Genomic DNA, 13,256 nt, shown 5'->3' with positions numbered 1-13,256 from the left:
ACATAAAACCGTCGCTATAATAGCGACTGTTATGAATAAACCGTCGCCGATTAATATCAGCGACGGTTTTAGCAAACCGTCGCTAATAGCAACGGTTTTGGGGTTTAGGGTTTAGGCTTTAGGGTTTAGGGTTTAGGGTTTTAGCAAACTGTCTATAAATTAAGCTTAGTCATCTTGAGTGTTTATTAAATGGATATATCCGTTGTCCTTACAATCGAAAAAAATTGTCAGAACAAACCATATTTAGACGAAATTACAAACCATTTGTGTTTTCTAATAAAAAGTACAAACTTGTGGATGTCAATCGAAAAAAAAGTCTTGGATACTACGAACCATTTATGTTTCCTACGCAAGCCTCGCAAGTTGTGTATTTGACTTATCCAACAACGAAGAGAGCAGAATCAGATTGGATGCATGTGAGTACTCTACGTAGGCGAGCTTATGTCACTGATGTTGAGCCAAATACTGAGCATAATCAAATTGATGCGAACGATGCATTTCAAAACAACGAAAGTGGACCTCATGACATCTCAACTCAATTTCTTTTATCGTCTCAAAATTTAGTCGATGTTAATGTTATGTACGACAACGAAATTGATTTGAACTGAAAGTGAAATAGAAGAGGTTCAATATTCGAGCGACGATGTTCGTGACATTTATTGAATTGTATTTTGGAAAAAATATATATTTCATTAATTATAAATGTTAATGTTTTACAATTATTGAATTTATTTTAGCGAGCACGACATGACAGAGATCCAACGTCTTGGGAGCTATACGTTCACACACATCGACATGCAGATGGATCTTTCGTTGACACGTGATTCGCCTGCTCCACGTAAGTTTATTAACTTTCATTATTCTCATCAACGTTACATTTAGAAAATTCAATTTGATTCATCTTAAATCAACATCACAGGAGGAGATGTAGCGCTACATGGCTGATTCATTTTGTATGAAACACTTGTATTATTATTTGCAGATTAATAATATGATTACATTTATCAAATTTTGTTAATTTTTTTTCGATTATACAGCACAATATATTTTTATTTCAGATTTAATTAATTATAACATTTAAAAAAAAAACATTTAGCGGCGGTTTTTTGTTCAAACCGTCGCGACATTAGCGACGGGTTTTATAAAATCCTTCGCTAATGGCGACAGGTTTGACATACTGTCGCGATAATAGCGACAGTCTAAAATAACCTGTGCTTTTTGGCGACGATGTTTGTAACTAGCGCTATTTGCGACAGTTGTAGAAAAACGTCGCCGATCAGATCGGCGACGGTTATGCATAACCGTCGCTGTTGGCGACGGTTTAAGAAAAACGTCACCGATCCAGATCGGCGACGTTTTTGTAAATACCCGTCGCTATTAGCGACGTTTGTGTCAATACCAGTCGCTATTAGCGACGCTTTTAATCAAAACCCGTCACTATTAGCGAACCCGAGCCAGGCTCATTAAACAAGATAAACGAGCCATTAACGAGCCGAGCCCGAGCTTCATAAATTCCGAACGAGCCGAGCCCGAGCTTCAAACCCGAGGTTCGTAACGAGCTCGAGCCGAGCCCGAGCCGAGAAAATAATGAAACGAGCCGAGCCCGAGCCAGCTACTGCTCGGCTCGGCTCGGCTCATTTACATCCCTAGGGCAGATGTCTTCCGACCATGTTCTCACATGAGCCATATTGCATAACTTCCAACAAGTATCTCTACTTCCCGGTATCTTGCTATTCTACTGAAGATTTTTTTCTTTTTCAAACATTTTATCTTCAAAACCATTTTACAGAATTATGATAAAACTTAAATGAAACATTGACTTTGTCCATCTATTGTGCACTCTTTCTTGAATCCACTTAAGTAATTCTGAAATTTTAGGAAGTCGGTTGATTTAGTATATAAATTGAGACAAGAGCCTCGAATTCATACCATGTTTTGACCTCATTTGAATTTAATATGCTTCCATCCATACCCTGTGATATTTTCATGCTACATCAACCTGAACTGTGGCTTGGTTAATTCATATTCTTGTTTTCAATTCCCTTAGTTCTGTTGATATAAACTTGAAATGGATAAACAGCTGATTTATTAGTATCAACTTTAGATTTACCCTTGTCTGTATGAGGTTTAAGGTTGATCTCTTCCTCTTCAATACCCGAGGTAAATGGTTTAACTTGAAGAATCGAGATAAGGATATGAAGTTTCAATTTTGTTTTGGCCGACTCATCTAGAGATAATCTCGACTTAACGCTTGTGCTAGAGGTACTTGAATCCCCTACTTTAGGTATAGAGTCATGTACTTGAAATATCGTTTGGGAAATCAGTGGCTTCTCAATGCCTTGGAGGATGGACTTTTGCATTATAGATCATAGCTGAGTATAAGCCCGTAACATTTTGTAATTCGATCAGAGACAATTCTCTTATCTTCTGCATCCAGGGCAAGCTTGTTAAACTAGTTTTGAAGTATTTCAAGGTATTCTCTCAAATACCTATGCATTTTTTTATGTCATCGATATCACTGTTGTTCATCTATTGAGAAAATGAGATTTAATAATAGTTTCAAATATATATTTCTTTGAAGTCGTAAGGAACCCGAACGTGTCAAAATTAGGTCAAATAGAGGTTAGAATGAGTCTCGAGTTGCATGGCTTGTATGAGATGTAAGAAATATGACACATATATATTAAAAGACGTAGAGTGTAGAAATTGGCGATGACCAAGAAACCTACCATTTTTGACGAACATGCAGCCTCAAATTCCTGACAATTGAGACGGCATGCGCCTCTTCTTTTGACATTCATGCTCCCGATTTTTCTCATTGATGGTATGAGAAAAGCCTATAAATAGAGCGATTGAAGTCCCTAAGCACACAACTCATAAGAAAATTATACATCATCTATCGAGAGGGTGGAGTGCTTAGAAGACTTCAACCAGAAGAAAAAGCAGAGAAATCAAAATTTTTCAATGGCCGGAGTTAACACTCGATTTATTTCCGCATATTTAGAAACATGATTTTTACAAAAAATTCTAAAATTTGGTATCAGAGCCGTGATACCTCTGCCTTGAAAATATTTGTTTTCATGCCATGGAATTTTGGGAAAATAATTTTAAGTTTTACGTAAAATTTGAAGTTTGAAGTTCGAACATAATAATCATAAGAAATTTACATGAAAATTTCTTCGGAAAATTTTTGTAATGACCCGAATCCTTGTTTTGAATGAAGTATTAATTAAGAGATAATTAATGAGTTGTTAATTAATTATTAGTAAGGAATTGATAATTCGGGATCAAGCTGTTGGGATCCACCGAATTTAAAAAGAGATAACTCGATCTACTTCAGATTTCATTATCTCGAGAAATTTAACTAGACAAATGAGGTTCTGACACGTGGCAGATAAGATTGATTCGGATTTTCTGAAATAGTCCGGATGCAGCCTATAAATGGAAGCTGATTCTTTTGTTTTCTTCACCGCATTCTTCAAAGAGAGTTCTAGTTATATCTTAGGGTTTTTAACCAGTTTCTAGGGCGCTTTGGTGTCGGGAAGTTTCGGAGCTAATGTCGACTCGAGGAGGGGTCAGTGATCTGAGAGACATCATCAGCGAGCTGACGACGGATTCAGGTATAATCCTAAAGCCTTAAATAGTGATTTAAGTATCATTAGGGAGAACTTGTAGCATGTTTGATCTGGTTTGATAATGATTTCATTATGTTGGTATTGTCTAGGTTCAGAGCTTTCTGTCAGATTGTTTTAGTGAGGTGCGTGATGTACTGACTGAGATATCCAAGTGTAGTATACACACTTATATGCTGCATGTTTATTTGTTGCATGATACATGTTTTAGTACTTTGGCATATTATACATGACATATCATGTTGAGCATTATATCTTTTGAGATATACCTCGTTTTTTGGGGTCGCTCAGCCCTATTCTGTATTGTGGACGATGGGGGCATCGAGAGCTACAGTGTCCGACGGGACCCGCGGGCTCTGATGACCTGGATATTGTAGGTCCATGTCTTGATGATGAGTGTGGGAGCCAAAACATGCCTAGGGCAGATCATAGACTACACACTCAGGCACCTCTAGACTGAGTATGAGATTCTTGACTTGATCCTTGACATTCGAGGATATTGCACTTCGCATGCATCATATCAGTTTGTATACTCGTACATTCTCGTATTGGGCGATTGTCGTTCACGTCCTTGTTTTCATCTTGAGCACCCTATTCCACGGGGAAGGTCTTAGGTTGGACGGTTTGGACGACCAGGACAGTGGCTAGAGCAGTTGGGTTTTCGGCGATGATCTGGTGGAGGTTTTCTGTGGTTTATCGTTTTCTCGTTCAGAATTATGTTTTCGTTACGGTTGTATTAATGTTTAAGACTGCTGTTAGTGTTCTGTTTTCGTTTGGGTTGTAAGATGATTAAGTATTTGGTTTCCGCTGTTTAATTGTTGTTTTTAAATTTAATGTTATATGTTTATTAGTCTGTTTAGTAGTGGCTCAGGTAAGGGCGCTACAATTTTCTTCTTGATCGGAGTTTTAATTTCTGAAATGAGAATTTTTTGAGAGCAAAACATCCGCGAGGAGAAGATTGCTGAAGGTTGAAGATGAAGTGCATGCAATTCATTCTGATTCAATCATGCAAAATGAATTAATAAAGGATCCCACGTCTCCAATTAGCTTTCAAAAATTGTCGGTAATTTATTAATTAATTTTTTTTAATTTTCAAAAAATTTAATTAATACGAGACCTATAATTAATTAATGCGGGACCCACTAATGTGACAAATGAAAGTTGTCGGTAATTTTATTTTTATTTTTAAAAATAAAAATAAAAATAATAATGATAATAAATTAAATAAATAATGAATAATGTGTTATTAAGTTATATGTAAATTCGGTATACATATAGTATTTGGTTAAATAATTTTTACAGATTAAAATAATTTCAAGTTCGAAGTAATTTTTAATACATGTTTAGAAATTATTTTTGCATGTTAAATATAATATCAAATATTATGGATAAGTATTTGATGTGTACATGCAAATTTAATATTATCAAATTATTTTTGCATGTTAAATATAATATCAAATATTTAGAATATTCAAATATCTTTAATGTTACCGTTGAAAGGGAAGCCTATAAATAGTCGAAGGCAGCAGCTGAAGCACCATCGCATTCTCAGTTATCTTACTTGCTGTTACGCTGCTAAAATATCCGCTCACACTCAAAAATCAAGCTCACGCTTATCAGTTTATCAGTAGTATTCTAGACTACGTTCTTGAGCTTTCATAGCACATTGTAATAGATTGATAGAATTTCTAAATCGTGCTAAGATCAGTTACGATCTGTAAAAGTGTTGTATGCTAAGAGTTTCAGTATTGGCAAAGTGATAAGTCCAAACTGAAGTGGGTCAGTACACTGATTTGTATTTGATCAAAGTCTTTTAGTGAAAATCCTATCTGCGTGATAGAAGGGGTGACGTAGGAGTTGTTCAAATCTCCGAACATCCAGAAACAAATTGTGTTGTTATTACCTTCAGTTATTATTTTCAGTTAGATATTCTATCCTTCAGTCAGTTAGTTTTTCCGCAACTGTTTACTCAGTTTAACTGATTGTTGTTGACCGAAAGAATATTTTTAGATTCAGTTTGTAATACAACTGAAACCAGTTTGTCGAAGAATTATTTTAATTGAGCAGTGTTTATTCAACCCCCCTTTCTAAACACTCTTCACCCGATTCACCGATCCTTTCAAGTGGTATCAGAGCGAGTCATATCCTTTCAAAAGAATATCTATACTCAAATTGCTCATTATGTCTTCATTCAACAAGATCCCCATGTTCTCCAGAGAAGATTTTGACGATTGGAAGATCAGGATGCAGGCTCATCTAGCTGCACAGGATGATGACATGTGGTACGTAATAACTGACGGACCCATGAAGATTTTGAAAGCCAACACAGCAGTTGCAATCACAGATGGGGCACCTCACCGTATTGAAAAGCCCAGAGATGAATGGACTGCTGAAGACAAGAGAAAAGCAAATTTGGATAATGTAGTAAAAGACATATTGTACAAAACACTGGACAAAGTGACGTTCAGTAAACTCAAGATGTGCAAAACAGCCAAAGAGATTTGGGAGAAATTAATCCAGCTTTGCGAAGGCAATGAACAAACCAAAGAAAACAAGCTATCTGTTGCTTTACAAAAGTTCGATAACATCAGAATGAAAATTGGAGAAACAATGCATGAATATGATGAGAGAACCAGCTGCATCATCAACGAACTGAATGCACTTGGAAAGGTCTATACAAATAAAGAAGTAGCATTGAAGGTTATCAGAGGTCTTCCCAAAGAATGGGATGTGAAAACCATGGCTATGAAGGAATCTAAAGACCTGAACAAAGTTGAACTCCATGACTTGTTTGCTGACTTAAAAGCATATGAGTTTGAACTGCACACTCGAGAAGGAGAACCATCTACCCCAGCAGCAACTACTGCCTTAGCTGTAGTGAGATCAGAACCAACTGGTTCAGTTGAGAAAGCCGCAGATCAATTAAGCAATGACGCCATGTCATTGTTCATCAGGAAATTCGGAAGATTCATGAGGAAGAATCAAGGAAACTTTCAGAAGCAGTACCAAAGAAACAATCCCAGAGAAGAGTCCAATGCATGCAGATCCTTTGACTAAAGGCATGACACCATTGAAATTTAAGGATCATACAGAAAGAATGAGACTTGGTTCCTTTATGTAATTTTGTTATAAGAAAAAAATAATGAAACTATGATGTGATATTTTCTCATATATGTTGTTCACACATTCATTGATTCGAGAAATATTAAAGTTGGACCTCGAATAAACATAAGGTTTATTCATTAAGTTGTTTGAGAAATATAATACATTGTGATATATCAAACAACAAGGATTTATTAGCGTAAATAGTAAAAATGAGTAAAAAAAATTCATTTTGAGCCTATAGAAATTTCGGCATGTCCTTCCCTTAAATAGGATATACCAAAAAAATCAAAACAACACAATAAAACATTATACTCGAGAATAGAGTCAATAAAAAACAACAGAAAACCAATCGCATGCAGATCCGGCCAGGCTCGATCACTCCAAATAAGATTAAACACTCAAGAATACAACCATAGAAATACACGAGGTATCTCCTCGGCAAATGACTCAATGTATAGTATAAATATCTAGGATTCCCAACTCAAACAACTAACTAGGCTCCATTGACAGACGCTCCGCCAGCTGCATCAGAACCACCTGTATAACCTGCTATGGAATCACAAAACAAACCACAGCAGCCCTGAGGGATAGGGGTCAAACCCAGTACGAAGATAATATAAATTATAGCATATATAAATTACATGTAATGAAATCAATGCAATGCAATGCATGTAAGGTACCAAATAATCTCGGGTATTAAACTGGATCCAAAGAAAACGATAACAACAACTGTGGCCACATGTTCCAGAGGTGTGACATGTCAAATATTCCCTCGGCCCTGCACATCTGCGTCAGGGGTGTCAGTCTGCATAACTTCTCGGTCCTTCTGCTAGTCATCAAAGGTATTACGCTTAAACACCCTAGGCGCTGACGTCTAAAAAAAAAGTCATCCAACAGTAAACAGAAATCTCGGTAACAACGGAGTCATGGCTTTATATGAATGCATGCTCAAAAATGCATATGAATCCATAGATTATTCCAATATATTTAAAACTCATATTTATTTTAAGAAATGAGGAATAATCTTAAAAATACACCCATATAGCACAAATATCACATAAACACATAATTCTAATAAAATCACATTAATTAAAATACACGTTAAACACTATAAGGAATCGATCAATCTGTACCTTAACCTTCAAATTAAATTACCACAATAACTTATGAACTCATTGGCACTTCCTTGCTACTAAAACTTATGGAAAATAATTTATTAACATCAAATAAATATTCAACTCTTTGCCAAAATCAAGTTACTAATCCCAGCTTGTACCCAAGCTCGGTTTTAGGATCATAACTCAACCAAAACATAACCAAAATACACTTACCATACATGACTGGAATCCTAACTCAAAATCACATATTTCATCAGCAGACATCATAAATAAATTCGATCATCTCGACACTGAAAAACATCCAAAATCAGAAACCATGAGAAAATAAATTCTGTGACATATTCAAGTTCGGCACTTATGAGTATAAAATTCACATCTAACTCATCATTGACTCAAATGAATATCCGCCAATTGAAAATGAAAGATAACTCAAATTCTAAGTTTTCTTAGAAGAACCCATTTTTTAGAATCTCAATAGATTAATACCAGAATTATCAATTACGCGCTACTACATACGCAATTCGCGGACAGAAATCTGTAACTGAGCAGTTTCAGTAAAACAAGCATAACTATTTCAATTCTTAATGGCATTTAAAGATTTTTATATCATTACAAATACAACACATAGATCTACAACTTTTATTGGAACCAAAAGTCCAGAATCCGACTGCATAAATGTCATAACCTCTAATTACAGTATCTATTCTACACAGCTCAAACACTGAATTCCATTTTGACATATTTTGATAGAAAAATCATATCAAATCCATTTCTAATTGGAATTCCATTTTGTCAGCGGATACAGAAAGCTAACACTAGATCTATAAGTTCTATTTGAACCACAAGTCGAGAATATTAGTGCACAACACACACAAACCCGAAAATCTGAAGTCAAAATCTGTAATTCAACACAGAAAATAACATCTTCTTCCATGAACAAAATTGAAATCCTAGGCTTAGAGATTACCTTCAAAAGCTTCCTATGAACTGAAATGAAGCTAGAATCGACCTTTACACAATATAAGGAACCAAGGAAAATATAAATCAAGAAGCTGGAAAGGAAACACAACAACTTGGCATAAACATGGTAACAAGAAATAAGCTCCTCTATGTTGATTATGGCAAGGAGAGGTGAGGGACTTCTTGGGCTAGCTTGGGTGAGCTCTAGAGACCCGCCTCCTAGCATCAAGGGGCGACGAAAAGCTACTCACAATGGAGAAGAAAATGGATGCAAGAGAAGAGGTGAGAAGCTCGAGGAGAAAATAAATTGGGCTTGGGGAAAAAATGGGCTCTTCAATTACATAACACAAATATATACATGCATATTATTATTTAACCCAAATGCTAGAATGTGACCCGGTACAGATATTACAACTCCTGTGTGCTTTAAAAGTTTGATATGAAATTTAATATCGTCTATAATTACGTTATTTTCTAATACATTTTTTTAACACACTATTAAAACTATTTGAATAATTATTTTAATTTAGCACTTTTAAATAATTATTTCTAATTCTTGCCAAATATTGAATAATTAAATTCGAGTTCTCACAAAGGGTGAGTGAAGTCACGAGTCGTTTGGTAAGTCGTAAGTCGTTTTTATTTAATTCGGGAGTCGTACAGGTAAGATGCAAGTTTATGGGCCATTTCGAGTTGTAAGTTTTAAGTTGAGATAGCATACCTGGGGTCAATACAACGAGATCCATAACGTGTAAAAAAATTATTTTTGAGGTATGTAAGTTGTCTTGTGGCCAAATTATGCACGTACGGGTCTTGAAGTCGGATAACGTGTCCGAGAATCTTTCCAACTTATTTTATGATTGGTAGTGGATATCCAATTCAAGGGTTGTGGTGATCCTTGCCGGCCAATGACTGTGATTTTAGTTTGATCAAACGAATTATGTTATGGTGTCACATTTCAATGAGAAGAACTCTACGAAAAATATTTAAGTTTATGTTATGTCAAGCGAAGCATGTTTTATGAAAACTTTTATTCAGAAAAGTCACGTCATATTTATATATGCTTATGTAATTTACATATCAAGTATGTTTAAATTACATTAATTTTTATTATGTAGTATTCATTATTCACGGTTTATATCTTCTGATTCTTTAGACTTACTAGACTTGATGCGGATGACGTTGTCGAGGAGGCTGGAGTTGATGACCAGTGAGCAAGCTAACTGTAGGCTGTGCATGTCCGATGACCTTGTAGTTTATCAGTTTTATGCATTGTTAAAATTTATTTAGTATTCTGATTTATTTTATAGCATTTTTTTGGTTTGGAAACAAATTACTTCTTTGGGTGTTTTAAATTTTTTTATGGATATCGACGTGGATCATTTTTACGCCTCAAAAAATCCGCATTTGAATTGTTTATTTTTTTATTTCGAATATTTAGGTCTAATTATTGGAAATTTTCGAAAACTATGTGTAGGAATTTATTAGGTTTAAAAAATTTAGAATTTTGGATTTAATTAGATAGAAATTTTTTATTTTTCACATATTATAAGTAGTAAGTGATGGTCGTTATAGTTGGTATCAGAGTAAGGTCCTGATAAAGGGTTTTGCTTACTGTAGATTGGGAGAATCTCAGAAATTCACGCCTCAAGTATGTAAATTTTTACAAATTTACATTTAATAAGTATTGAAGTATGAGTTTCTTTAATTGCATGCTTAAGATTTGAATGGCATTTAGCATGATATATGGATATTATTTTCATGTATGTTGGTCATGTGTTGGGTTGGAATGTGAAACAATATGCTTCCTAGACCTATGGTTGATCGTGAGAATCGTGAGGGTCATGAGGAGGAGAGAGTGTTGGAAACAAAATTACGGCGTTTGACAAATTGCCAACTGATTATGCGAACCAACTGTATCTAGTAAACTGAACTCGGCAATTGAATATAGTAAACTGATCTACGCAACTGAAACGCACCTCAGTTATTCTCCTCACCAGCTAATTGCCCAGTAGCTGATTAATTCAGCTGAACACGTCATTAACAACCGACAGATAGTACCACTACAGTCTGCAACTATTAGTGGGACGCCGCATTTCAGAGGTCACAGAGTACAGTTGTCAGAAGAATAACGACGTGGCATATCAACGGATATAATATTCAAACAGCAGTTAATGTTACCGTTGAAATGGATGCTTATAAATAGTTGAAGAGAGTAGCTGAGAATAAACTCAACCAACAACATAATTCGAATCTCTTTGAAGCTTGCTGTTACGCTGCAAAATTCTTTACTTGCATTCAAATATCGAAAGCTCTCGCTTACTTGTTCTATCAGTAGCATTCAGGCTATACATTTGAGCTTACTAGCACTTTGTAATATCTGCTAATTCTTTAAAGTTGTGCTAAGTTCAGTAAAGGACTGTAAAAGCGTTTGTAACTAAGAGTTTCAGTCTTGGCAGTGTTAAGTCCAAACTGAAGTGGGTCAGTACAAGCCTTGTATTTGATCAAAGTCTTTTAGTGGATATCCTATCTTTGTGATAGAAGGGGTGACGTAGGAGTTATTCAAGTCTCCGAACATCCAGAAACAATTGTGTTCTTTTACTTCAGTTATTATATTTCAGTTAGATATTCTATCTTTCAGTCAGTTCATATTCCACAACTGTTTTTTATTCAGTTTAACTGGTTTTCATTAACTGACGTGATACCTAGAGTCAGTTTTTAACAAAACTGAATCCAAAATATTCGAAGAGAATATAAAATTCGTGTAGTGTTTATTCAACCCCCCCTTCTAAACACTTTTCATCCGTCTAACCGATCCTTTCAAGTGGTATCAGAGCAGTTGTAACTCGTCTCAGAATATCTTACTCAAATTGTTCAGTATGTCTTCTTTTAACAAGATCCTGATGTTTTCCAGAGAGGATTTTGATGACTGGAAAATAAGAATGCAGGTTCACTTAGTTGCACAAGATGATGATATGTGGTACGTCATAACTGACGGACCCATGAAGATTTTGAAAGCCAACACAGCTGTTGCCATTACTGATGGTGCACCTCATCGTATAGAAAAGCCCAGAGAAGAATGAACGACAGATGATAAAAGAAAAGCCAATTTTGATAATGTGGCAAAGGACATACTATACAAGACGCTGGATAAAGTAACCTTCAGCAAAATCAAAATGTGCAAGACAACCAAAGAGATTTGGGAGAAGCTGATCCAGCTTTGCGAAGGGAACGAACAAACCAAAGAAAACAAACTTTCTGTTGCTGTTCAAAAGTTTGACAATATCAAAATGAGATTTGGTGAAACGATGCATGAATATGATGAAAGAACCAGCTGCATCATCAATGAATTAAATGCACTTGGAAAAGTGTACACAAACAAAGAAGTTGCATTGAAGGTAATCAGAGGGTCTTCCCAAGGAGTGGGACGTGAAGACTATGGCAATGAGGGAATCCAAGGATCTGAACAAAGTTGGGCTTCATGATCTATTTGCTGATTTGAAAGCTTACGAGTTTGAGCTGCAAACTCGAGAAGGAGAATCTTCTACTCCAGCAGCCACGACTGCCTTAGCTGCTGTTAGAACAGAACCAACTGGTTCAGTTGAAAAAGCTGCTGATCAACTGTAAGGCCCGAGAAATTTATCATGTTAATCCGAAATGATTTGACAATGGTTATTATAATCGGACACGATTTGCTGATAATTGACATGATTGAGGTTATACGGACTTGAATGAAGAAGCCGGGCGTCGTTGCATTATGAGCCAAGAGTTCGGACAGAATATGTGGCGCCCGAGCGGTAGAAAAGCACCGCCCGAGCGCCAATGTATCACAAGAAGAAATTCGGACAGAACTTGTGGCGCCCAAGCGGTAGAAAGTTACCGCTCGAGCGCCAAAGGATTGTAAGTCAAGCACCGAACAGTATGTTCGGTGCCCGAGCGGTAGTTTATTACCGCCCGAGCGCCGCTGAAGATTTGTGCAATTGTGACACGTTTCAGTTGCATGCACGGTGAGTATATATATATATATATATATATATATATATATATATATATATATATATATATACACGATTCTTGCTTCAGAAGAAAGGAGAAGAAATCGAGAAAAGGGCTGAGGAAGGTTATAGAAAATCCTTACGCCTTTCGTGAGAAATCCGTCCGTCTGTTTTTGAATCCGATTACAGTGCTGAGTTCCTGTCAGAGCAGGCTTCATCTGGACGTAAGTTTTGTTACGTTTAGACATGATTTGAAATTATGATATTGTTATAATTGAATAGAAACCAAATATGGTGTTTCTGCTGCAATAGACATTGTATAATTGAAGTCAGATTAAAGAATAGACTAGTTATGCAATTGTTATGAATTTCAGAGTGAAATTGATTGAGATTTGATATCAGAATTGAGTTATTATTGATTTTGAGTGTACAGATATTGAGATTAT

The sequence above is a fragment of the Primulina eburnea genome, chromosome 16 (assembly GCF_022965805.1).
Source record: "Primulina eburnea isolate SZY01 chromosome 16, ASM2296580v1, whole genome shotgun sequence".
In the NCBI taxonomy this organism is placed as follows: domain Eukaryota; kingdom Viridiplantae; phylum Streptophyta; class Magnoliopsida; order Lamiales; family Gesneriaceae; genus Primulina; species Primulina eburnea.
Note: the sequence above shows the minus strand (reverse complement) of the source record.